At 33.1% G+C, this 24,477-nt stretch overlaps 1 protein-coding gene and 1 pseudogene across 2 annotated transcripts in view; one reads left to right on the plus strand and one right to left on the minus strand.

Moving 5' to 3' along the window:
- The window catches only part of LOC149420134 (cytochrome P450 6j1-like), a 34,368-nt pseudogene extending 9,944 nt beyond the window's left edge, over positions 1-24,424 (plus strand). Inside the window, exons 3-9 of the transcript XR_016302701.1 lie at positions 126-349; positions 2,645-2,832; positions 3,164-3,285; positions 3,657-3,751; positions 3,846-3,972; positions 18,848-19,114; positions 23,659-24,424. The product of XR_016302701.1 is annotated as a cytochrome P450 6j1-like (transcript). The remainder of the gene's footprint in view (positions 1-125; positions 350-2,644; positions 2,833-3,163; positions 3,286-3,656; positions 3,752-3,845; positions 3,973-18,847; positions 19,115-23,658) is intronic.
- LOC149420133 (glycoprotein-N-acetylgalactosamine 3-beta-galactosyltransferase 1-like) overlaps positions 1-24,477 on the minus strand; it is a 109,912-nt gene that overhangs the window by 30,251 nt on the left and 55,184 nt on the right. The window lies entirely within an intron of this gene.

The raw sequence follows: 24,477 nt of genomic DNA on the forward strand, positions 1-24,477 counted from the left end.
CGGCGCTCCACTTTTTTATCTACTAATTATTCCGCTCCTTTGATATAGTCGGAACGCTTCAATGCCATATCTCATATAATGTCAATTATCTACATCTCTAGTACAAAACTCTACATTGGTTGCAGGTCGAACCCGAACAAGAACCCATTTTGGCTGAGAACCCTGCGTTCCTGCGTTCCTGCGGTACGGCGAAGAATGGCGGCTGCGCAGGTCCCACTGGTCCAGCGGTATGACTATGAACAAAATAAAGCTGATGTTCCCCAACATGCTGGATGAGTGCGACATCATGATAACATATTTGAACACCCACTGCGAGGAAAGGCCAGAGGAGCCGCTGGAAGCCAGAGAGGTTAGTTCTGTTGCTTGTCGGTTATTAATAAGTAGCTTACTAACTATGATAAAGTTCCGTTTCTCTGGAGAGGTGGGCAGAATGGATTGATCACCATACGATACTGACTTGCCACACGTTGCTTGCTTCATTAGTTTACCAAATAAATAGATTAGAAGTCAAAATAGATAAATAAAGTACAGTAAGTGAAACCAACTGTGAACTGTGACTTTGTAGTCATAAATATATTCGCGCCTTTCAACTAATGTTTTAACCATTATAACGTGTAACAGCGTTGGAGTGTTAAATGTCATGTATAAATTAATGCCGGGGCTGTTGAGACCCTCTCAGGTTAAGGTGGGCTATGGCAAAGATTGTGCTGTTATTGAAAAAAGGTTCTATTTTTTGTTCTTAAATAAAAGAGTTTGCTAGGAGCAATCATATAATATATATTTAAACCAAAACATTGTATGTATTAGTAATCAGCATTTGGAAAAATAATTATCAAACAACCATCATACTTCCTCCTCGGCGTGTTGACATCTCCATCGAGGGGGACCACAAATTAGGCATTTGCGTGAACGACTCAGTTTCGAATATTAAATCAATACTCCATAATCTCCAGCGGCAGATGGCTTTCGATTAGCAAGGAAAAGCAAAACTCCCGGTGTCACTCAGCACACTTTAAATTAAAACCGAAAAGAGAGTACTCATTTTGAAAACTCAAATTACCACGATGGCACGCGGCACTATCAACCTTAACAACATGGATTGCCCGAAAATTAAAAAGCAAGTCAATTACTTTAATTACGTGACATAATCGAATAGTCGTCGTTCCCCAAACGGCGAGAATTCAAACAGTCCTCTCAGTGCTGAAACCGATGCCAAAATTCTTCAAAAAAATGTTGGCATTCAAATTCAAGCTTGTGAATTTATTCCTTCACTGGCCAGGTCAGGAAAAATAATAATTTTGGACAATAGGAATTATTTTCGTGACACCATAAACTTTAGTGGCCAGTGGCCTTTTAAATGCCAGTAGGTAGAAGTGTAGATGTGCACAGCAGGCCGTGAATTTTTAATCAAAATAAATCATTTTTAAATCTTATTTTTATAAATTAAAAACATTACACCTTGAAATGATATTTAAATGACTTACCAAATTTATTCAATATTCGATGTTTTTGCTTCCCTTCACTTAGATAAATATATTTAAAAAAAAACGGGACATATGTATGATACAGAGGCTCAAAGGAGAGCGAGTAAACTCGCTATTTTTCTATGGCTGGCCTGCTGGGCACGGCCAAGAATGCGAGTAAACTCGCTCTTGGCACAGAAGCGGTTTTAAGCAATCCAGTAAATATGTAATTTTATGTAGATTATTATGTATGTAAACTGTTGTTTCCCAATAAAGTAACATAAGTTCACACTTTTATGGCTCATTCGACACACGCCTCGTGCCGTCTGAACGAAGCTTATGAGATATTAGAGCACTCAATAAAAATATCTAACTAAAAAATTACATTAGTTAAATTACTCCCCTGCTCTAAAAACCACGACGGTGTTTCAATATGTTTTTCTTCTTGTCCCCTTGGATGTACCTGTATGTCCTGTATTACCCGCGTGTGGGTACTAAAAGATTTATTTAGCGTGTAGGTACAAAAATATTATTTCAACTTTTCCACAATTCATAAGCCAGGGGCCCCTCAGTTACCCTCGAGGTAAGTTGACTATTGATCGGGAACCGCTGTTATATGTCAATTTCTACCCCTAATGCACCGGTCTATTCTTTTGATTTTAGTTGTTTCCTTTATCATGTTTCCGATATTCCTCCCCTGATTATCATTTGGGTAAATATTGTAGCTAGGTATCTCAAATTCGAACACACTTGGGCGAGTCCATTTTTATGAAATTTGAATTCCTCAATTAGTCAATACCAATGGCATCCATAATGAAGAAACGATGAACTTATAGGTGTAGCAGCGAATGTTGATGCAAATACTTGTTTTTCGACTTCAGAAAAGAAAATTCCAATGAAATTGAATAAAAGTCACATCTTTTCGACCAGAACTTTTTAAATCTAAAAAAAAATACCAATATTCAAATTCGATCAACGTATACACACGTTTCTCTCTTTTTTGCTAAAACAATAAGTAGGCGTAAAAACTACACAATTCTGATCCTCAGTGACGTTTAAGATGGACATAGTTATCGGAAGTGTACAAATATCTATTCACCAGCGACCGATCACAAGTTGTGTTAGTCGCCTTAACCTAATTGTACCACTCATCTTATCAGGCTTTACTGCTTTATTCACAGCTTGCCGTGAAGTACCTCACGGATATTATAGTATCATCGGTGCTGGGTCTCCAGGTAAACTCCTTCCATGATGACCAGAATGCCTTTAAGAGGATTGCAAGCGCAGGCTTTACTACAGACTTTTGGGATGGAATAATCAATCCGATTTACTTAATAGCTCCTTGGATGTATTCCTTCTATAAACCCAGGTAGGTACCCATTCACATTACGGTGTCATGACCAAACAGAACAGTGACCGAGCTTTCGAAAGTTTTCTGTTTTGTCACTTTTCTATTTAGTCCGGTTACCCAATACACAGTGCTGACTGAGACAATCCCATTATGTATACGTCATTGATGTGTGGGTTGTGATGAGTCAGCGGCAGCCGGACGGTTGCGGCCTCAGCAATTTTAAAGAGTATACGTCTGTTTGGCATACGATCAGTTTATTTTAATTTTTAGGGGTTAGTGTGTGCTCATAAAGATAATATTTAACACATGTTTGCAACACTCGCACCATTTAACCAGAATTTTTTTCCAGGTTTCTAAAGAAAAACATTGAAGAGGATTTATACAATATCTCAAAAAATATAATAACGATCAGAAAGGAACACGTGTTTCTGCAGAACGATGTCTTTGGGGAAGTGCTAAAACAAGAAAATGGTACCTATCCCTATTTGACTACACATATATTCCGGGTTCCACGTAGTGGCCGGTTTTGGGTGTTCTGGAGTACTAATATTACAAAAATGGCATTATTGATGTTGTTGTAGCTGAAAATGATTTTTTATTTTTTTTCGAGAATTTGATTTGTATGAAAATTTTCAGGAAATTTCAGTTTGGCCACGCGCCGCACGGATTTCCTGAAAACCTTCATCTAATTTTCTAAAACAAAAAAAAATCATTTCAGCTACAACAACATCAATAATGCAATTTTTTGTAATATTAGCACTTCAAAACACCCAAAAGTTACGAGCCGCCACTGGTTCCTCGATATGAGACTGATTTGTAACTGACATTTGTACTTTTTTCAGTAAATAAAACGCAAATTATCGCTGGAAGAGTTTTCGGATTTCTTTCAGAGGGAATTGAAACTTCTAGCGGTCTAATATCTTTCATGCTGTTCGAGGTAATTTGATTTTCTTACGAAAATATGACATCCATGATATGATAAATGGTGTACAATTTTCAAAAAAATAGTAATGACTTCTTGTTTGATTTAGTTGGCATCCAACCGCCAAATCCAAACCAAATTACGAAAAGAACTGGTGGAAGCCGCAGCACAAAACGATGGAAAGCTCACGTTTGAAAATATCCACAGCTTGCAATATTTGGAAATGGTTGTACTCGGTGAGTATGAACTAAGGCTATATCATATTGAATTTTTTTTGGATTAGGCCCTTTTTTGTGTTCTACTTCTTGCTTCTAAAAGTTAGTTAGATAATTGTACAGCTATCACAACGAGAGTTGATACTCAGTACTCATGCAGATGCGTTATTATGGTCAACCAAAGAATATAGATGAATACAAAAAATGCGATGTGTGAGTGTTTCTCGATACAAAAGATGAGACAGCCAATGTTAAATTGCTGTCTCCATAGTCAAAAGGTACTATGTCAAAGGCGTCTTTTTGGGGGTGTGGATCATCAATTCAGTGGGGTCAACCCTAACTAGGAACAACAGTACGTTTTTTTTAATGAATAGTGACCTTCTAAGGTCAAAGTTAGTTTTAATAGTTATCGGGTTAGTTTTAATAGTTTTAATAGTTAACTATTAGTAGTTATTATAGTTAAATAGTTTCGGGTATCCAAAAAATGTTTCAAATCTGGGAGTCGAGACGATTTTATTTTTACTATTACCCGCTTTTAACATCGAAGAACACTTGAAAAAAGTTAGCATCTCGTCACTGATGTTATAGTATTGAATCAAAGAGTAAAAATGCCTCCATGACCGCACCTGAGAAAAAATTTACCGGTGTTTAAAAACCTGCATTAAAACATTTTCATCGGTTCAAATATGTATGGGAAGCAGAGTTTCTAATGCATATGTTCTAAAAACATATGCATTAGAAACACTGGTTCCCATACATATTAAAATATGTATGGGAAGCAGAGATTCTAATGCATACTATGTTCTAAAATACCCACAGGAGATGAAGAGATTTTAAAATTCGCCACAAGTTCTTTTACCTCCGAAATGAAACGAAATTCTATTTAAATTACCGTTTATTTTTAATTATTTAGTCATTTTCGTATTTTCCCTTTCGTTCAGGCTTTAAAAAGACTATGTCATTGAAAATTTGCGGCGAAAAAATGAAATATAATGCGTTCTCACAATTATTGTAAATATTATTTTTGGATATGGTTGGATAGTCAAGAAATGCCAAGAATCCAACATTTTCCACACAAAAGGTTTTCCAAGCAAAAACCCAATTCTTGAAAAAACTTAAAAATTCCCCGCAATTCGGAAATTATCCACTAATTTTCAACTCTAATGTGGAAAATTTACACCATAAATATATTTAATTATTGAAGATAATGTTAGCGATATTTTAACGAAAATTTGAAACAGAAATATTGCTAACAATGTCTACAATAAATAAATATTACAATTTGACGTTTTAATCATTAAGTTATTCAAAAAAGTAAATATAAATATATTACTCACGTTGACTGGTTGAGATTAAACAGCAGATAAGTCGTACCAACTAAACAGTGTATTTAATGGGTTGGTATTTTATTTGTTTTTAAATGACGATTTATAAATTCTTATATTGCAGTAATATTACAGTACTACCTATGCAGATTTAACTTTTTATTATAATTCCAAACATTGTTGATGTTGCTTGGCAGATAAAATGAGAATAATCCTCACTTTGAAAGATGTCACGACGTAAATAATAACAATCAATAAATTCATCGCCGAATGAAAGCCGAGACGCGTCGCAATACGAATGTCCGGATGCGCAACTTGTTATTTGAATTGTAAGAGTGCTAGCGAATTATTAATTATCTTTAAATAAAGAAGCTTTGAGGAATTTCACTCCCGATGTGAAAACTGGGCATAACTTAGCTGACCGTAATGTTACTGTGTAACATAGACAATTGAACTGGTTCGATTCGATGGTCGAGCAGTCCAAAGCATCGGGTTCTCACTTCTATCATTGCTTTAGCCAACAAAAGTTTTGTGTAACCACTTTTATCATCGAAATTATATTTTTTTATTAATATTTACATCACTTTCGAATAGGTTATCTAGATTCTAATGAACTTCGGAGTTCATACTATGTCAGATATGTAGATGATATTCTCATATGTTGGGAAAGGCACCAAACGACAGTTAGATATTTTTACGAATTGGGCCAACACCATTAATAATAAAATATGCTTCACAGTAGAACACGACATCGAAGGTAAAATAATTTTTTTGGATTTAACAATCGGTAAAAATAATAATAAACATACCTTCGAAATATTTAAAAAACCAACATTTACCGACACAACAATAAATGCAAACTCAACTCACCCTTGGTCCCATAAATTATATGCTTACCATTCAATGGTACATAGATTAATTAACATTCCCTTAGAAAATAAAGCATATCAAAAAGAAAAAGAAACAAATACCAAATGGAGAATGAAACAAATAAATTATTTATTATTTTTCGGAATAACTTATTGAGTAAAACCTCAAATTATAATATTTAAATATTGAAGACAATATTAGTGATTCTTAAACGCAAATCTGAAACAGAAAAATCAGAAAAGGAAACGGTCACATCTGGGACTCGAACCCAGGACCCTTGTCTTTCCGGGACAATGCTCTACCAACTGCGCTAATGGGACCCTATCCTCATCGGTCACTTTTAACTGTATCATACTTCGAATAAGAACTACCAACGTTGTCTTCATTTTTTCACCGCACATTTTTATTGGCAACTATCTTTTATGTATGATCGCAAGATTCAACCCGAACTAAATGCAATCCTAGACAGCGTCTTATAGATAAACCTATCTTATTGTTTTTATTTTTAATGTGCGACATCTATTGACTATTTCTGCAAGTCTAGAAATGAATTATTATTTTTCGGAATAACTTATTGAGTAAAACCTCAAATTATAATATTTAAATATTGAAGACAATATTAGTGATTCTTAAACGCAAATCTGAAACAGAAAAATCAGAAAAGGAAACGGTCACATCTGGGACTCGAACCCAGGACCCTTGTCTTTCCGGGACAATGCTCTACCAACTGCGCTAATGGGACCCTATCCTCATCGGTCACTTTTAACTGTATCATACTTCGAATAAGAACTACCAACGTTGTCTTCATTTTTTCACCGCACATTTTTATTGGCAACTATCTTTTATGTATGATCGCAAGATTCAACCCGAACTAAATGCAATCCTAGACAGCGTCTTATAGATAAACCTATCTTATTGTTTTTATTTTTAATGTGCGACATCTATTGACTATTTCTGCAAGTCTAGAAATGAATTATTATTTTTCGGAATAACTTATTGAGTAAAACCTCAAATTATAATATTTAAATATTGAAGACAATATTAGTGATTCTTAAACGCAAATCTGAAACAGAAAAATCAGAAAAGGAAACGGTCACATCTGGGACTCGAACCCAGGACCCTTGTCTTTCCGGGACAATGCTCTACCAACTGCGCTAATGGGACCCTATCCTCATCGGTCACTTTTAACTGTATCATACTTCGAATAAGAACTACCAACGTTTTCTTCATTTTTTCACCGCACATTTTTATTGGCAACTATCTTTTATGTATGATCGCAAGATTCAACCCGAACTAACACACAATTCAGACACCTGCGTTGTGTACATGTGAAAATATGGAACTGGTTAAAAAATATGATTCTTTGGGTGTTATTATTGATTGTTTTTTCAAATGGGATTTACAGATAAATAAAGTCTGTGAACGACTGAGATCTATTGTTAGTAGATTATATAAATTAAAATTTTATGTTCCAATATGCACACTTCGAATAATCTATTTATCACTGGCTGAATCTATCATGAGGTATGGAATTACAGCTTGGGGATTTTCCTCTAAAACAAATATGAATCATGTTCAATCAGTTCAAAATTCTCTTGTTAAATTATTAGCTCATAAAAGTTTATATGAACAAAGGCATAATGTTCCATACCTTTATCAAAATCTGAAAATCCTCTCGGTAAGAGCAATTATGTGGTATAAAATAATTTTTCAACACATAAATAGCCCTATGTACATAAATAGACTGGAACACACTTACAATACTCGTTTTACATTAAATGAAGGACTAATCGTACCAAAGCATGTAAACAAATATGGACAAAGAACGCTAGACTACATGATACCAAATTGTTTAAATATGTTACCTGCAGAAATCAAAAAATTTACAAATATAAAAAGAAATTTTTTGTTGAAAAATTGGCTAGCTGAAAGAAATAGTTTGTACTAGACTCTAATACAAACTATTTCTAACTGCATACGCTTTAATTGTTTTTTGTTTTTATTTTTATTGTATTACACCTCTCATGATATGAATGTATACATTTGATATAATCTGTTTAAGTTAAAAGCACCCAATGACAAACTACTTTAAAGTAGTTTATTGGGACTTTTTGATATTTTTGTATATTATTTTGATATTTAATAAAAAAAAAAATAAAAAAAATCAAAACAATCGCGGTTAATAACGGCTACGAGGCAAATAACATCGACAAAATTATAAGAAAGAAAAAATATATAAATAAAATCAATTTAATATATCCGGTACGTAATAATAAGTTAGATATATTTGCATGTTTAGAATTTTTCGGTCCAATATCTTTAAAAATAGCGAAAGAAATTAAAAAATGTGGTCTAAATATATATTGCTTTTAAAACTAATAATAATATAAGAACTAACCTCAAAAACTCTAAAAGTAAAATCCCTAAACTTAAAAATAGCGGCATTTATGAATTAAAATGCGACCATATAGACTGTGATGCCGTTTATATTGGACAGACTGGGAGAGCCTTTTCAACTAGATTCAAAGAACATATGCGTTGCTATAAAAATAATAAAATTGATTCAAAATTCGCAGCTCACCTCTTGGAGAAAAACCACGTCCCGCTTGACAACAACTAGCCTAAACCTTTACACATAGAAAGAAAGGGTTTTAGATTAAATTTACTAGAACAATAAATTAGAGATAAATAAAAGAACTAATGATCCAAACATAACCCTAATTAATAATCAAACAAAAATGATCAATTCTCCCCTGCTTAATACTTTCAAAAAACCCAAAAAATATAATTCCTTAACATAATCACCCACGTAGGTACCAACAAAACCCTTAGGTCATTAATTTTAATATAATAATAATAATAATATCTTTATTTAGGAAAGTTTACACATTACAACTATACATACATATTATGGTGTACATTAATTTGTAACTTTTATATTTAAGGTTATAAAATTAACAAAAATGAAGAACTATTAATATAAACATAATATTGTGAAGGTAAGTAGAAAATAAAAGTACAGTTGTGGTTTCTCAAATACCGCCTCACTAGGCTAGCCTGTGTTGAGGCAGAATTTTTCGTGTTAGTGGTGTGCAACAGGTGTGCAAACACTGCTGGATTCCCAAATATTTTGGTTATTCCAATTCTTAACAGTCCAAGAGGGCTTTTTCTATTTTTGCGGTTTTTTTCGTATTTTCGAAGTCACTTGTGTCCGTAACAGCATATTCAAAAAAATATTTATCGTGTATGTTTTTTAGATACATGTATGTAATATACAACCTGTTAAAAATAAATAATCTAAAAAAATATTTTTCTTACTTTACAGCTGTTTATAAAATAGTAGTTTTCAATAAATCGCCAATCGACCTCAAGATTACTTTCATCTGCTACTACATACAACATGACAAAAATATATAAAAAATATTTTTTGATAGAACATATCTCAACCTATAAGACCCAACTTCTATATTTTTATATAATAGCTAAGTAACTTTGTGATATTATTTTGAAAAACTATGTAAATACACTTACTTTGAAGTCAATTTTATGTATTAAAAAACAGCAATTTGAAAAAAAAAAAAAACCGTATAATTAAACAGTATTTATACTATCTTAATTGATTAATAAATTAAATTAATTTAAAGATTTAATTGGTGATATTCTATATTCATTTAAACTCTAAACACATATAAATGATTGCATTTTACATATTCAATCATAACGCGAAGATCGTTCGCCACAAGCGGTCGTTCGCGACGCTCTCTTCTGTAAAGTAGTGTTAAAAAACGTAAGGGTAATAGTTTATTTTCGATATACGTATATATTGTAGACATAAAATCAAAACGTAGACTTTGTTCATGTAATTTGAAGGGAGCGTGTCAAAGGTGAACAAGAATTTGAATAGCGTTGAGGCGAACGTTGTTGAGATGATTGTACCTTGTTATATATTACCTTCCAGCTGAACAATATGTAGCAGGTCTTAATTATTGTCAACTCATCTCATTTGCTTGCGCCCGCTGTGGATATGTACGAACGAGACAGCAGTATTATAATTGCTTCCAGCAGTATAGACGGGCAGACGTATCGTATTTCATGTGCCTAGTGTTATAGGGCTGTGCAAATAGGTGTTTAATTATAATAATAATTTGATTATTTAATTTGGCTATTATAGCTCTTCGTGAATTGAACAAATGAAAATAAAATATAATTATATAATATAATATATGTACATATATATAATTTTTTTTTGTAAAAGATTATATATAACTGTTTGAACCCGTTAGTCAATCTGCCAAAAAATGGTTTATCGGGACGTTATAAAAATACATATATAAAAATACATAAATATTGTAAAAAATTCGTAAATCATTTTACTGCCAAACTTTTTCACTATCACGATCTAGGCGAAAAAAAATAGCACAAAAGTTCTATTATTTGGAATATTCCAATCTGTAAATATCCCTTAAATTAATTTTCCCCCATCAGAAACACCAGATAAAGCAAACAACACAAACCTGACCTCAATTATTTGATTTCCCAAAAAAAATTATTCGCACATGCCGGGATTTGAACCCGCAACCTCTGCAATCGAAGTCGAGAACCTTACTTACAATAAAAATATCAATATCCACTTATTCCAAGAAGGGAAAGACATTATTCTAGTATATTTTTAAAGTGATTGTTACCATACCAAATTTTGGAAGAATCTTAAATGTGTATTTATTTATAAGCCTAAAAAGTTTTAACGTAAAAGTGGAATCATTAGTGTTTATATGAAAATATCAATATTTCATAGGAAACTATAATAGTCATTTTTTGTTTTTAACGAGTTTTATTATTCACAATGTACATTTGTTACGTATAAATTTTATTAAATTAGCGACCGTTTTCGACACGTCCGTGTCATTAACTAGCTATTACAAAAAATGTCTAGAAATTGTTACATAGTGAATGCCAAAGAAATACAAAAAACAATAATAATATTAATAAAAATGCATAACAATAATAATAAAATATTATTGAATTTTATAAAATATATTATGATAAAACTATACTAACAGACCGAACGATTAGTCATAATAGACCCGGTATAGTTTTACATGAAAATATTATAAAAATAACTTATATCATTGATGTCGCTATTCCAAATTCCTGTAACATTCAAAAATGTGTTAATGAAAAAATAAGAAAATACACAGATTTAGAAAACGAAATAAAAAGAATTTGGCATTCTCAGACTATAAAAATATTACCATTCGTTATTTCGGCTACTGGCATCATACCTAGCTCTCTCATTAAAAATTAAGGCGTATTAGATCTATCAAAAAATTTATATATAAAGATGCAAAAGTCGGTCATTTTGAATACATGTAGGATAACGAAAGATTTTTTAAATATTTATGTTGAGGGATCAGTAGGATTTATAGGCCCTGTTAGAAGTTTTACCGAGCCGAACCCTCTGATATGAAAATATCTGGAGTCGGTGATTTTTTTTTCCCATTTGATCTCTGGTGAGTTGACGTGTTGTTGTTCTTGATTGTTTTGTATTTATTTTACTTATATAATGCACTTGCATAGTGTTGATTGACTAGCTGATCATTTGTGGAAAAGTGAGTGGAAGGGTTTAGTTTTTCCTATAATAAATAATGATAATAATTCTTGGATGACTTGTATAGCGCCGTTTTTGTGCAAAAACACCTCAAGGGCGGGGGGGAAGATTATGGGGAAGATTTAACCCGGACAACAAAATCGGAAGCATAAAAAAAATTATAAAAACTGTTTTTTATATGCCTACTCACTGTCAAAACCAAAACTTTTAATTAAATAAATGTATTCTCAACTGTGTTTTATATTTCAATGTTATGACAGCCTATTCACTGTAAAAACCTAAACTTTTAAATAAATAAAAGTATTCTCAACGGTGTTTTATATTTCAATGTTGTGACAGCCCTCATCAGTCGCAAGTCGGAAGAGCCGGCCGTTGGGGAGTGTGCTCATTGAATTGAAATATTTCCAATATTTGGGGAAAAAATATTTTTTCCTAAATTCTTACAATTTTATAGGGAATTTTAGTTTACATGTTAATTAAATCAATACCTCTCTAATAATTATTTCATATGGAGAAGATGCAGATTTACATAAAACTTTGAGATCTCTTTCGACATTTATGTATTTTGAAACTAAAATAAGCATAAATAGTAGTGGTTAAACCCAGTAAAAAGCTCATAGTTTACTTATAAAATCAAATTATTTTAATCGTGGATATCCGCCAGTTTTTAAAAAGCCGTTCATATAATGTTTATCAACAAATTAGGGAATCTCAAGGGAAAATTCCCACATTGTAGGGAAAAATTGAAAGCCAGCTACCACATAAACGGCTAAGATAAAACACGCTATTTTTAATTTGTCATCGGGAATGTTCGTTGTTGTCGATCGGGAGACCTCGGGTGTTTATGCCCGGATATTAGCATCAAACCACTTGTTCAGTAACGTTTTGGCGGAATTGTCTACAAAATACGATGAGGGCGACACAGTTGACCAATTTTTTAACTATTTTAGTAAATTTCGACAAAATCGTTATCTCTGCTACCCTCTTGAAATTTAAATGGGTGGGGATAAATAAAATCATATAAATAAGTCGTCGCCGTGTGGACATATCCACAGTTTGATAATGGCCTCAAAAGCCGAAACAGCTGTCACATTAAAAACTGTAAAAATAACAGAAATACTTGCAGAACTTAATGATTATTATAACATTTTAAAATTTGATTTATTTTAAATTTATTTAAAAAAAGAAAAAAATAAAAATTAATAAAAAAAGAAAATATCTCCATTCATCTCTACATAATCTTTGTTTGATATGATTTTCTAATATTTGGGTTATTATGCCGCATTTAGCTTCCTCATTATTTAACCAACGTTTCGGAGAGCGTAACATGAGGGTAGATGATTATTCTTGGTTAGGTTTCTTTACTCATTTTTAGAAAAAAATCATAAAAGAATCAAAAATATTCCAAAAATCATTTTATAAGTATGTACCACACTGAAGTTCAGCATAATAAGACCACAGTTATTGTCATGACGGCCGAATTTGAACGCCGGTGAATACATTTATGTCCACAATCGCTGTAGATTACTTTTCCCTTGATACTTAATCATGGATCTTTATCCTGCACAAGACAGGTAAACTTCTAGCCAACTCCTAGGATAATATTAACATTTTCCTATGTAAAAAAGTTTCAATAGATTTCACATACGTACGCACAACTTAATTTTACCCTTTTAATAGCAAAATATTTATTTCTTAGTTGTAAACTGTTCTAAGTCTCGACACGGCGCATTTTTTACATTTTTCGGGCACACACCGCCTAGCAGAGACCTACATGGCACAAGGCATGCGTTACCGTTACTACGCTGTCTCATACGCCTACTTCGGGCACACACCGCCTAGCAGAGACCTACATGGCACAAGGCATGCGTTACCGTTACTACGCTGTCTCATACGCCTACTTCGGGCACACACCGCCTAGCAGAGACCTACATGGCACAAGGCATGCGTTATCGTTACTATTCTGTCTCATACGCCTACTTCGGGCACACACCGCCTAGCAGAGACACGTCTAGATGGCGTAAAGCATGCGTTACTACGCTGTCTCAAACACCTGCTTCGATAATTGATTTATTATAGCCCCTTTTAGGGCTTTTACATATGATCAGTAAATATTTATTATACATAATTAAACTTTTAATTCATTTGATCTTTTGTATTTGTTAAGTGATAAATTAAAGAATTCCACTGAATCGATTTAATTGTTTCCCTCCATTAGTATTGTGAGCAACCAGGAATACATAATATATGGTAGTTAGTTCCAGAATGTCTGCATTGGAATAAATTCCGATTTCTCGTTTTACGTAGTGAAATCCAAAAGCTTATCAATTCAAGTAATTCTGCATTATCAAATACATCATTTAGGATTTCACAATGAAATACTAAGTCGGTGAAAATTTTTCTGCCTGACAATTTAAGCATATTCATTTAATTTAAATGAGTGCTGTAGTTCAACAAATCTGCTGAAATTACCCATTTTAAAACTTAGAAAATGTAACAATTTATTTTTTATTCCTTCATGAATATTTATTTATTATTATTACACGCCCTAATGGGCTTTTACACACTACAAAGTTTAATAGTAGAGTATCACAGTTATTATAGATTCTACAAAATTAAAACAATAAAGGAAACATAATACAACGAAAAAAGAAAAAAATAAAATATTACAACAAAAGCATATAATAAAATAAGATACATTAGTAAAAATGATAAGAAGTCTCACATAAATAGATATTCAAAATAAAAATAAAAATATATATATTGCGGAAATTATAGATGTCTATTTGTGTCTCGATCTATAAAAGAATTGAAATAAACAATATTTATATTGATTATTTTTCAGATGAAATATATCTCCCAGATCAGAGTATTTATTTCCGAGACTGTGAAGTCTTGGAATTGGGGAATTTGATGAATATTGATAGTATTGTGGGTTCCAGACGGGAGAATTGTACTCAAGTTTACTTATAACAAAAGAAGGCAAAATACAACAGTTTGATACATATTTTTGAAATTTATAGTTAACCTAGTTATAAATCCCAACATTTTAAAGCTTTCGTTAGAGATTTCCTTTATGTGGTTAACAACATGTACTGGACGGGAGTCCGCACAACACTGTAGATTTTGGAACCGGTTCCAAAACGTGTCTTCAACCGATGGGAATGCTCCTTTACGGCCGATGATGATGAAAGTGGTACGAAATTATGTCAATCTGCCTCCCGCACCCGGCGCTCGGTGAATGTTGGGCACTGGGTGTGCTGTCGTCTCTGCTCGCTTCCGGCGTTGGCGGTTTTCCTAAGCAGGGCCGGCTGGTCTTGATGAGGTAACACCTGAAGGTTTGGAGCAGAAGACTTGGCGAGGTGAGGCAGTTGGTGGGCAGGAGTCACTTGTTGAAAATAAAACGCTTGTTTTGGTGGTAAAGTTGAACTGATTTAATATTTTTAGTGTCGCTGCTTAATTTAATAAGCTTGACTCGCAGCCGATATTTGGCTGTCGGCCGAAAAAGGGTGGGGATTCTATCCGCGCCACAAACGCGTACATAGGCCACCGTAAAATGTTGCATATTCATTTTGCCGGTGGGATAGCCGAAGGCAGACGCTTGAATTTGGGAGTTTGCAAAGATTTTGCAAGCTCTCCTGAATTAAAATTACATAGCAGTTATAACAATGTGTATCTTGACAACTAGATTTTTAGTTTGTCAAGATACGAAAAAAAATAAGAAATGTTTGTAAAATAAATGTGTAAAAATGATCTTGAAGTGATTAAATTTGTAAAATGGTTAAGTTAGTATTTTTCGCAGGTCCCCGTGACAAAGCGCTAAGAAAGAGAAAAGATTCACCATGCTACGAGGTCCTTGGATTTTTGTAGAGGCAAAAAAGTAAAAATAATTGTACAAAAATGGTTACACAAATTCGTTAAAAAACGGAATTTTAAATATCTCCTCAGTGGTAGCACATCGCAAATAGTGTTTATTTAACTACCGCCTAGGAGATGTACAAGTAAAAAATAGGCAATTGTAACATTTAATAAATTGTTATTTGTTAGTAATTTACTGAATTTAAAGTTAATGTTCTTTATACAAATAGAACGGCGTCATATGCACCTCACAATTTTTACCTCATATGGGTGTTTAAAATATTACCTGGCTTTTATAGACTTATAGGCCTTGTATTTTCTCGGTAGGGAAAAAATTTGTTTAACTAAAAACTAGAGATGTGCCGATTATGACTTTCGCCGACTAGCCGACTAGCCGATTAGTCGGTTGTAATAAGACCGACTAGTCGGCTAAGCCGATTACGGTTTCGGGGATAGTTCTAGGTACCCAAATGTCGCGCATGGCCACAGTGTACCTCTGCTGTCCCGCAGTCCCTGCTGTTTACAGTGAGAAGCTGTTCTCAGAGGCCGGAAACATATGTGAAACAAAAAGAAATCGATTGCTACCAGAAAGGGCAGAAGCTTTAGTCTTCATACATCATAATTTACCCTTAATTAAAAAATATAAGTAAGTTATAAAAAATATAAGGAGATTATGATATTTTTGGTTGTCATAATTGTGACTTTGATTTGATTAGATTATGTAGGTATGGTTATAAGTAATATGTTTTTTTCATTTTTTTTTTGTTTTTATCAAACAGTTCATGTTTAGAATTTTTGGATATATATATATATATAATATATACATATATTACTGTGCATCTTGTACATACAATCTTGCTTTAATACATATAACTGAAATTATTATTTTTTTGATAAATTAATGTTTTAAAGACAAGATTTTATTTATGCATAGCACAAAGGATAACAATTATTTTTATAAGCAATAATTGTTCGCCTGAAACACTCATCCACATTGAAAAAATCTCCTGATAAAAAATACATGACGCCAACGGGACATTGGCGTCATGTATTTTTTATCAGGAGATTTTTTCAATGTGGATGAGTGTTTCAGGCGAACAATTATTGCTTATAAAAATAACATATAACTGAGTTTGTTAATTTAAAAAAATCTACTTTTTATTTTAATAATAAGAAATACTTATAAATGTTCATTGAAGATACGAAGATATTATGTTGTTTTTATGTTAATTAGGATAGGTACTAATTTTGTTCAATAAATGTCATAATTATGTTTTATTTACAAACAAGTAATTTTAAAAACTGATTACCAAAGGAAAGATTGCTTTACATTTTTTAATGTATAAGACTGATTATAAAAAATAAAAAAAATATAATCAAGGTTTTTATTTCATGTAGTCCCCCGCATTCATATTATTGAGAAATACATACAACGTAAGAAGCCGGATAGTCGGCGCTCTTTGCCGATTAGTCGCCGACTAATCGACGACTACAATAGTGGCCGGATAGTCGGCTTTACCGACTAGTCGCCGACTAGTCGGAACATCTCTACTAAAAACCCTACTAAAATTATTGCATGTTTTTTCCCCAGAAGAACATCGTACCGCTCGGCCGGGGAACGTGCGCGATAAGGTACCGATGCTTTTCGGAGTCAGAGTTTTCAGGCCATTTCGGCCGAAACGGGATACAAAATGAGCAGTGGCGGGGAGTGAGGATTTTGCCAGTGACGTGGAGTTGGCACATTTTATAAATGTAATTTGACAAAAAGAAATAATGTGGCCAACAACGTCCGTTACACAAGACTTTAATTTGTATTAATGTCTCAAGAGCATTGTTATCAATGTTTTAATTAAAATCCAGTCACCTTTACAACATTAAAGGTCACTGGCATTGATGTATAATACTAGATTAGCCCTGTCTAGTTTAATTAGTTTAAAAAATAACCCCTCGTAGCAGTAATTTCACAATTCAACTCTACATCGAATTCCGCCGCCTCGCTTAGAAAGCCTAGATAATATAAACACGTGTTCCATACAATATAAAACACAGCACAACGTTATTCCTAAAATCTCATCATGTAGTTTGTTCATTTGTCAGCCAATAGAGACAGCGTACGTCACAAATATGGAGATGAACTTAACAACCCAACTCTGTTTAAACTCCTTGTACAAGCGTTCAAACTCGTAAGCAAAACCAGGGAGAATTTGTTCTCAGAGGTGTTTTAATATGGACATAAAGCCAAAAAGAAACTAATACTTCAGCAAATTTTATGTGCTGAATAAGGGCTGAATCAGGAAAATAATTAATAAATAATACAAAATGGTTTTAATTTATTTTATTTGTGTTTTTGAATTCTGTACAGGTCCTATAGAACAAAAAACGTTTACATTTTTAATATTGTGCATAGGATTTTTTTCTAATTTTATTTGTATAGAATGGTATATAATTATTGAAGAAACCAATCACTTTGTGAGATGACATCATTTTATTTTATTTGGTTTTATCCCCAGCCGGGATTTTGCATGCATTTTAAAACAGAATATATCTAGTAAGCTAACGAAAATTATACACAAAAAAATTAAAGCTGATGAATATAAAATAATATTAGTAAAACATGTAACAGTAACATAAAAATTATAGAGACTAGAACAACTCTATGTATCATTAAATAATTATACTTCTATCATTAAATGAAAAGTTATTTTGTTTTCAACCACTTTGTTAGAATTAAGACGTTGTGTTAAATTAGTTTTGGTTATACTCAACCTTCTTCAAGATAGCAATATTGAAAACAAACCTAAGTACTAAACGACTTTACATTAAATATATTGTAAGATTAAGATAAAGAGAGAGATAAATCATGTAATGTTGCGTATTCACACGCAAGCTGAACCACGACTTATGGGAAAGGAACGAAGCAACCTAATATTGCTTCGTTCCTTTCCCATAATTCGTAGTTCGGCTCGCTTTCCGGTTCGCAAATAAATAAGCAGCATTGATGTATTGTATTGTATTGTTGTATTTAGTCTATGGTCACTGGACTTTAATTACAACAATGCTCTTGAGATATTGTTATCAATGTTGTAATTAAAATCCAGTGACCTTTACAACATTAAAGGTCACTGGACTTTTTAAAAACTGACTATTCTATGTATTGAGATATTTAAGTAAAGTCTGTTTTCATTGCACCAAATTAATATTTAAACCTATATAAATAATTGAATACACTTAACAGAAACCTTGCGAAGCTACCCTCCCGTGTTGACATTCAACAAGACGTGCACGAGACCCTTTAGCATGCCACCGGCGGCGCCCGGCGCCGAACCCTTCGAAGTGCCCGTGGGCATGACCGTCACTATCCCCAACTACGCCACCCAGATGGACCCGCACTACTTCGCGGACCCTGGCACCTTTGACCCCGACAGGTTTGCGGAGGACGCCAGAGAGGGCATTCCGAAGTTTGCTTTCATGCCTTTCGGGGAAGGCCCGAGAATTTGTGTTGGTAAGAAGAAGATACCACTACTAATAAATCTACACAAAACATGAAACAGAACAAGACACAGAAAAATAAATATATATTTAGGGAATCAAAACCAGGTTTTCTGTCTTACCGGGACAACATATTTAACCACTTGACAATTCGGACATTTTTTTCAAATTCAGAATTAACAATATTATCTTGCAACAATTTTTTCCCATATTTTAGGCAGCTATCTTTTTGAATGATTAAGAAGTTCTAAAGAATTCGTTTGTAACCGATATTTATTTCTGGATACTTATTCACTTTTTGTAAAAAGTCTATATGATTTTTGTTTTTTTTCTTCTCTACTTCTTGTTACCAGAAGATTTTAAAATCACAAGGCACACACCGCCTAGCAGAGACCTACATGGCACAAGGCATGCGTTACCGTTAATACGCTGTCTCATACGCCTACTTCGGGCACACACCGCCTAGCAGAGACCTACATGGCACAAGGCATGCGTTACCGTTAATACGCTGTCTCATACGCCTACTTCGGGCACACACCGCCTAGCAGAGACCTACATGGCACAAGGCATGCGTTACCGTTAATACGCTGTCTCATACGCCTACTTCGGGCACACACCGCCTAGCAGAGACCTACATGGCACAAGGCATACGTTAAAAAGTAGAAATCCTAAACTTAATAATAGTGGCATATATGAATTAAAATGTGACAACGCCGACTGCAACGACTACTTAAATCGGACAGACGGGAAGGGCTTTCTCAACTAGATTCAAAGAACATATAAGATGTTATAATAATAAAAGCACCTTTTCAAAATTCGCAGAACATCTCTTAGTAAATAATAACGTCCCGCTTGACAACAATGAACTTAAACCCTTGCACATAAAAAAGGGCCTTAGATTAAATTAACTTGAACAATTAGAAATCAATAAAAGAACCAATGACCCTAATATAACATTAATCAATAAGGTAAGGAAAATTATTTATTCCCCGCTTCTAAGTATGTTCACAAAACCTAAACAATATAACACATTTAAATAATTTAATAACTGCTACATCATTATTGAACAATTAAGAAAACATTAATGTGGGGAAAACATACTTCAAAATACCCCCACAGAATATGAAATCTATTGTCACAATTATTTTTATCAGTAAATTGGTTTAACCGGTAATAAATTATTTTAAATTTGGGAGGGGCTAAAATAGAATCATATTAATAAGTCGTCTGAACGTGGCTAAACCACAGTTTGAAAATGGCCTTGAAAGCCAAAACAGCTGTAACAATAACAAAAACAAAAAAAAATACTTGCAGAACTTAATAATTATATTATTAAATTTGATTTTAATTAAATTAAAAAAATAAATTAAATGGAATTCTACGAATTAAACACAAAAACAATAAATAATTTTTTTAAACAACATTTTTTTTTAAATAATTCCTGAAGGTTATATCCGATCGACAAAAATGACAGTTTTTTTCAGTGTGACGAATTCGTTCCCGCCTCCCTGGTTGATAAACTGCAGTGGTCCCGTTCCCGCGACTCTGATGCACACAGTACACAAAGAGACCACTTACTAGTTCTCCCCAGACAAAGCAAACCGCTGTACTTCAGGGTAGTTACTGCTCACTGCTACTCATAATTAAAACTCTGGAATGAATTACCAATGTGTCTATTCAAATGTCAGCAGTGAGCAAAGCTTCAAGAAACGCTGCAGCGAATGGTTGCCGACTGCACAGTCAAGCGCACTACGTCATAACGAAGGGCATATCTATGCACTTGTGTTTGTGATTACATTATCTCATTTTCATTTTAATTATCCTTAAATAGTATAAAACAAAGTCGCTATTTGCACCTCTTTGTTTGTGTCCTTAGTTCTTCTCGACTACGCGACGGATTTTTATAGAGTTTTCACTATTTAATTTAGAGAATTTCTTCAGGAAGGTTCATATTTATAATACATGCATATTGTAAGGTTTTGAAATGACAATACGTATAGTTCCTACTGGTGCTACTATTGTGAAAACAGGAGACAACCAAAACATATACCTGGGTTAAGACACATTGTGAAAACAGGAGACAACCAAAACATATACATGAGTTAAGACACATTGTGAAAACAGGAGACAACCAAAAAATATACCTGGGTTAAGACACATTGTGAAAACAGGAGACAACCAAAACATATACCTGGGTTAAGACATATTGTGAAAACAGGAGACAACCAAAATATATACATGGGTCAAGACACATTGTGAAAACAGGAGACAACCAAAACATTTATCTGGGTTAAGACACATTGTGAAAACAAGAGATAACCAAAACATATACATGGGTTAAGACACATTATGAAAACAAGAGACAACCAAAACATATACATGGGTTAAGACACATTGTGAAAACAGGAGACAACCAAAACATATACCTGGGTTAAGACATATTGTGAAAACAGGAGACAACCAAAACATATACCTGGGTTAAGACACATTGTTAAAACAGGAGACAACCAAAACATATACCTGGGTTAAGACATACTGTGAAAACAGGAGACAACCAAAACATATACATGAGTTAAGACACATTGTGAAAACAGGAGACAACCAAAACGTTTACCTGGGTTAACTCTGACAATAATGACTAAAACTCTAATCTACATATACACACCATTGAATCAATTATATTACTTAATTATTAAAAAAAACTTTATCTGAATAAAAGAGCGGGATCTGATTTAATTCCACTAATATTTTATGTAAAATGTCGAAACTAATTGTCCAATCCTTGCTATTCAAAATGTCATTTGAGGAAAGCAAAACTCACCGACGTTTGGAAGCAAGCTCTGCAACTTTACACCTATCTACAAAACCGGGGACAAAAATAATATTACCAATTACGGGTCCATCTCTAAACTCCCGATTGTCAGTAAGATAATGGAAAACATAGTTCTTGATCAACTTTTTCCAGCAGCATAAACAATCATATCAAAAATCAACACGGCTTTTTCAGAAAACGGTCAGTCGAAACCAATCTGCTGGAATTCACAGATTTTATATTAAATTCTATGGGTGGAAAAATCAAATTGACTCAATTTAAACGGATTTTTCTAAAGCCTTTGATAAATTTAATATCGAACTGCTTATGAAGAAGCTGATAAAAATAGGTATTCAAGTTGGATCAAGTCGTATCTCACAAAAAAAAGTAAAGCAGTTAGATATAAGGGTTTCTCTCCACATTTCTATAAAATACCATCAGGAATTACACAAGGATCACATCTTAGACCTTTATTGTTTATTTTGTATATCAATGATAATGGGAGATGTTTTAAAAACTCAAAATTCCAAATTTTTGTAGATGACACTAAAATTTACAAAAAAGTCACTAACATCAACGACTGCTTTGAATTGCAAGAGGATATTAATAGACTTGGAATATATTGTGCGAACAACTGTTCCTTAACCTGGAAAAATGTAACACAATATATTTCACCAAAAGTATTAACCCTCTAACATTCCCATACAAAATCAATAACGTAGAACTAAAAATATGTAGTGAAGTAAGGACTTAGGTATAATAATGGACTCGGTTTTTTTTTCCGATCACATATAAATTTCATCTGAGACAGGGCCTACAAAATTCTAGAATTCATCATAAGAGTGACGAAACTATTCAGATCACCTTATGTAATTAAAATAGTATATCTCGCTTTCGCTCAATATTAGAATTTGGATCAGTAATGTAGAATCCCAATATAAAGCTAATATTGAAAGGTTAGAAGGAATTAAAAAATTCTGCAAAAAAAAAAAACATTTGTACTTTAAATCTTTCCAATCACCCAAACATTTAAAAGACTCATTAGCATTCCCCAAACTATCAACATTAGAAGTTAGAAAAAATACATCCGACCAAAACTTTTTATTAAAAATTTTCCACAATGCTTTTGATTGACGACTACCTTCTGGAAAATGTTCATTTCCACTGTCCAGTTTGAAATACACAGTCAAACAAACAATTCCAGATCCCACACTCAAAAACCAACTACACACAACATTCATTTTTCAGAAGGACATGCACAACATAGGTACAATAATATATTTTCAGACGCCGATGTTTTCTATCTGTCCTTAGTTCAGTTTACTAAATACATATTGGAGAAAATAAAATCAAATTGTTTATTACGTACCCTCTTCCCCTGCTGAGTGTAAGATATTTTGTTATTTTCATTAAGTTGTTTTTATGTTTTCACTTTCAGTTTTTCTTTTAATTTATGTTTTTCTGCATGTAAGATGAATTTTACTTGGAAACTTCATTGGTTCATGAAAACATGTCAAATTTACTTATTTACATAAAGAGATTAAAATATTTATATGAACTTAATCAAAGGGAACCAGGTTACTGACAAGAATGTGGGTAAACTGGAAGATAGCACAAAATGCTCAGAGTACTCACGGGAACCCTCAGTAATCCGCTTAAATAAATAAATAAAATCTGTTCAGTGTAATGAAGCCTGCCCTGCGCTGATTTGTTAATGTATTTAAGTTATGTATTGTTTCCCACAGGAATGCGTCTCGGCCTGACGAACGCCAAGACTTGCGTTTCAGCCATTATCAGGAACTTCGAACTGAAGGTCGCTCCGAGAACCAAACCAAAGCCCCTGCCGATAGATCCCAACGTTTTCGCCACCAGAGCCGTTGGCAACATCTGGATCACCTTCCATAAACTATTCAAATAATGTATTGACCGGTCGGTAGCTGAGTTGACAGTTCATTTTTTACTCATATCATATAATATTATATCTTTTAATATCTGCTTGCTTCCTATTCTGTAACCAAAATATCTACTTGTTTCCAAATCTGTAAACAAAATATCTACGTGCTTCCTAATCTGTAACCAAAATATCTACTTGCTTCCTAATCTGTAACCAAAATATCTTCGCGCTTCCTATATATTTATTGTTTTTATGTTTAATTCGTAGAACTCCATTTTTTAAATACCTGCTTCCTAATCCGTAAAAAAAATAAAAACTATTGTAAATAGAACTTGTTTAAACTGGTTTATTTTATATTTACCATTAACTGTAAATATAATTTACATGCAACAATGTATGTTTCATGAATTAAATTAAATAATAAAAAATGTACCTAAATATTTCACTAAATTATTAATTATTGTAATACTATTAATTAGTAATGTAATATTTTAACGGTGCGGATTTGCTGAGTATGGTGCTAAACTGACATACAAGTACCATTATTTGCTAAGTATGGTGCCAAACTCACATACAGGTTCCATTATTCGATGTAAACCCGATATCGAACAGGATTAGTTTTTTGGTATCACATTATTTCTAAATGAAATATGTTTCTTATCAAGCTGTC

The sequence above is a fragment of the Hesperophylax consimilis genome, chromosome 10, assembly GCF_061612785.1.
Source record: "Hesperophylax consimilis isolate HC1 chromosome 10, BYU_Hcon_1.0, whole genome shotgun sequence".
NCBI lineage: Eukaryota > Metazoa > Arthropoda > Insecta > Trichoptera > Limnephilidae > Hesperophylax > Hesperophylax consimilis.